Here is a 4,599-nt window from a genome sequence, read left to right on the forward strand (position 1 = left end):
GGGTTTTGCAGCTTTTCCACAGGTTTTAGGGTCAGCAGAAAGGGGAAGGCTCTGCATTTTCCAAAGGGCTCTAAGCAGGGGCTGGAGCTGTGCTGCAGAGACAGAGGTGGATGGGAGCACGCTGAATACTGCATCCTTCTATTCAGGAGCTTCCTTCTATTTGCACTAACAATTTATTTATTTGTTTGTTTGTTTGTTTTGTTTGTTTATTCCCAGATCTCACCTGTTAGCCCTCAAAGCCCTGATAAATTTAACTAGCAGCAGAAGGTGAATGTTTATGGTTAATGCATAGCTGCAGAATGTGTCATATTGAAGATCTTCATAACTACCCTTATAATAATCTCAGACATTTAGACATTGACATTTATTTTTTTTTGACATGAAAGGGAGCTAACGGTTCAGTCCCACAGCATATTGAGCCAGGCAAAGCTCTGCCCTTGATTTAAATGGCAGCTGCCACGAGTTTTTGTCTGACAGATCCCGCTGAACAACCTACAAAATGTTTTTACTTCCTAAAGTGAAAATGTACATCCTAAACACATAAATCTGTAGAAGCTGAGTTATGGCTATATACACCCAAGACCAGGACCCAGTTACTTTTCCAGTAGTTAATAGTGCTTGGTGGTAAATACTTAATAGTGCTTGGTGGTAAAAAATGATGCCCTCAAGGTTGATGGTATTGCTTTTGAGGCAAGTTGCTAGAAAATCAGGGCTTCCTGTCTGCTGATATTTTCATAGCTGGTTCAAAAATATTCTCTCTCTCTCTCTCTTTTTTTTTTTTTCTTTCTTTTTTTTTTTTTTTTTCTATTATTGCCTTTCAGGATTCTTGTGTGTTTCTGTGCTCCATGAAGAGTTCCCAGGTTCCTAGGCTGAGATGACAAGGGTCCATAAATATTTATACTTGGGGACATAGAAATGACTAAGGAAGCTGTAACTCTTGTCACTGCCCATGAGGTGCTGTGATGAGACCTGCCTGCTGCACCAGCCCATGGTGTGCTCTGCTTGCCACCAGACAATTGCCATCTCTCTTGGAAGCAGTGGGTCTGCTGAGACTTAGGTGGTTCTTTAATAACATTGTAATGGAGTGAGCAGGCTTAGTTGACTTTTCTACTGCAAAAGAAAAAAGACTAAAATCTGCCTGCCTCCCTCCCCCACATTTACATAACACTCTCTTTTTGCTGGACAGGGTGATGTGGTCGAGAACAGATCCAGGCAAGTCTGAATCCACTGCAGCACCCGCTCACGTAACCCAGGTGTGAACCCAGCAGTGCCCATCATGCTAGTGTCCCATCTCCAGGGCTGGATGCATACCCTCATTGCTGTGCTGGGGAGCACCCAAAAAGGGTGCCGTGGGGCTGAGCTGTCAGAACAAGTCATGCAGCCCTCAGCACAGTGCTGGCCTCTGTCTTCTTCCACCCCAGGAGAGAAGATGCTGGGGAGGGGTTTGCTGAACCCATCCTGTAGTCTGGGATGCAGCCCATGAATGACAGCCTGGCTATTGCTGGAATAAATGAAGCTGTGATCTGAGCCGGGACAGTAGGTATTACTGCAGAGCAAATAATAACAGAGCTGGGATGCCGTACCACAGAGGTATTCAGCCTTTGTATTCTCTCAAAGAACAAGCCTAATCTACTAGCCCAAGTAGATTAGTAAACAGTACATTCAGCTTTCAGAGACCTTTGGTATGTCTGTGGGGCTTGCTATGTAAAATAATATGAGTAAAGGAAATAAACTGAAATTTTAGGAAAAAAAACAAACATAACAACAACAACAACAACAACAAAAACAAAGTATTATAGCTGCTTACTTTCTCACTGCTGTGAGGAAGATCAGAGAAGAGTCTTTTGTGTCAGTTTTATTTTGAACCCATTTTGCTGCTGAATATGGGAAGAGATTAGTTCACTGCTAATTGTGCTGTTGGTTTTGTGATTCTATGAAAACCCCCTAAAAGTCTGCATGCAAAACCAATGAGGTAGAACATGTTTGACAAGCTTAGTTCCAACATGACCAATGTAGCAGGAAAAGATTTTAAAATCATTGCCTCTCTTCAGTAACAATAGTACATACAAGTGTTTACAAGAGGATTAAAAGCTGCTTTAGTGGGTTGTATTAAAGATTCCTTTATCAGACAAGTTTTATCAAAAAACCTGTTGGAGCACTGCACGGCTAATCAGATGCAAACAGAAGCAGGTTATGTTGCTGACTTTATTTTACTCGCTTTAAAAGGATGCACGATGTATCTGTAAAATATACAGCATGCGCACAATAAGCCCTACCTATTAACAGTCTGCCCAATTACAACAGCAGCAAAAAAGCTCCACAAGCAACGACCCCTAGCACCTGGTAATTAAAATTGCTAATCACCAGCAATTATCTGGCACAGCTTTATAGCCAGGCGAAACAGTTTGACCCTTTGCCCACTGAAAGAAGAATGTTTGCTGTCTATTGATAAGTGCTTAGGCAAAGCTGTGTTCGGCTCACATCCATTAAGTGGCGGCTAATAGAAAGTCAACAAAAGAGCTCTGACATGTGTAGTGGGCACTTCTGGCAGGCCAGGTTTGGGAGCACAGGTGTCTGATGGGCTCCTGCCAAAGACCGGCATACAAGACATTGGGAGTTTTTCTTCAAGAGCAAACCGAGCTGCCCACCTTTTAAGACTGTCTCTTCTGCAACCAAAGAGTAAACGCAACCAGCTTCCAGGACAAAGATTAAAATAATTACTCTTTGGGGGAGTGGTTGCTTGTTTTCAAACTGTCTGTACACATTCAGATGCAGAGAGGTAACAAGCCTGCTCCTGTAGGCTGAGTAATTTAGGCAAAGACCCTTCTTTGGTTTATTAGGAATATATTTTCTGTTAAGTATCAAGTTAAAGATATATAAAAATGTCTCTCTAGCGTGCTCTTTAAGTTTGAGATAGAGAGTTTGAGATAATAAAGACTTTTTTTTTTCCATAGGACACTATTATGCTCAAAGCTATAAAATACCCTTCCTTTGTTACAGCTCCAGGAAGCTGCTGCTAGAGATTATTTGAACTACTATAAACAACTCCATTAAAGCTTCTGAGCTCACCAATGACTCTTGTAAGGTCCTGGATAAAAAGATCATTTTTTTTTCTCCTTTTTTGAGAAAAGGAAAGAGAGAGAGAGAGTCTGGCAAAAATATTGCAAGCTTCTAATAATAAAATGACCTACAAAACCTGAAGGACAAAGCATCCCTGAATTGCTCAGGAATGCAAATTCTTTAAACAACAGCCACCACTGGAGATTACGAAGCCTGGAGATGCTGAGGTTCAGAATCAAACCACCGTAGTCTTCATCTCTTCATTTAGAAAAGGGGCTTTTGAGGATCATGTCAAGTTGGAGTTCCAATGTGAAAGAAAAGGACAAAGGTTGGATCCCATTTGGCACATTTATGGACACAAGAAATTTGGGGGGCACTTGGATTTGCACACACCATCCCTTTTGATGCCTACATTCTGCAAGCACCTCCATGTACATTTTTTTACTGTGATGTGAAAAAGAACACTTTTGTAAATGGGAAGCAATACTGCTGGCATGATACTTGACAGCATCTGCTAATCCAAAAGCATTAATGAAGTCATTCAAAATGCTCTCTCCCTTCCTAATTCTCTCTTAAGCACACTTTCCAAGCTGCTTCAAGTTATTGGTGTTAGACGCCTTGGCAGTAACATTATTATCCTATGAGCACATCATGAATAAAACAGCCACAAACCGCATCTCTGCACTGTTTGCATTTTGTACTCATAGAGCATGCATCCTGACGGGACACCTCTTGTTCACACAGGACACCTCTCAGAACTCACTGTAACTCTTGTTCAGCTCATGCATAAAGGATGGGCATCTACATCTCGCTCCATCATGAATTAAGAAAGCAGCCAGAGTTTATATCCCAACCTAGGAGCCTGGAAATACTTCTGGGTCATCAAGTTCAACTGTAGCTCAAGAGTTCTCAAAATATCTGTACTTTTTACTGAAGTTAACTAATAATTTAAACAAAAATTCAGGAAAAAAAAAGTAAATAGCCCACAGAACAGAACAGACAAATAAATAAATAAATAAAATCACAGATTTCTTGCTTTTTAGGAAATTAATATTGACGTTTATTTTTTCTGCTTCAATTTTTGCACATGCTTGGCATATGCTCCATCATTTTCTAGTTCTTGATCATCAGTATTACCATGCAATTACTGTCTATTGTTGTTTGTAAGCCAGTGTCAGAGATACATTTCTCTGATAAATCTTTAGCAAAGTCAAAACCAACCAACCAACCAACCAACCTACAAGTTTGAGGTCACTGAAGGTACACCTATGTGTAAGCTTAGGCTGTAAAGTGCATACCAAAATGGAATGATTGATTATAAATTCTGGCATTGCTTGACATTCGGATTCTTCTGCCTGCATGTCTAATTCAATGATGATCCACAGCAGAAGAGCATGCTAGCAGATTTGTGTAGTCCATCCATCACAGAGTAAATTACACTGAATAACTCTTCTCAGGGTTAGCAGAGGTAACACAAAATCTGAAGAAGAAAAGTGGGAATAGCTTCTCAGGCACTCTTCTGCCATTTGGAGTCTGTGA

The 4,599-nt window shown here is 40.7% G+C and overlaps 1 long non-coding RNA gene across 1 annotated transcript; it reads left to right on the forward strand.

The window, feature by feature from the left end:
- Window positions 1–2,482: 2,482 nt before the first annotated feature.
- LOC118162228 lies at window positions 2,483–3,672 on the forward strand. Its single transcript, XR_004748349.1, has 2 exons — window positions 2,483–2,679; window positions 2,955–3,672. It is a non-coding gene; the product is annotated as an uncharacterized LOC118162228 (long non-coding RNA).
- Window positions 3,673–4,599: the final 927 nt, after the last annotated feature.

The sequence above is a fragment of the Oxyura jamaicensis genome, chromosome 1 (assembly GCF_011077185.1).
Source record: "Oxyura jamaicensis isolate SHBP4307 breed ruddy duck chromosome 1, BPBGC_Ojam_1.0, whole genome shotgun sequence".
Taxonomy (NCBI): domain Eukaryota; kingdom Metazoa; phylum Chordata; class Aves; order Anseriformes; family Anatidae; genus Oxyura; species Oxyura jamaicensis.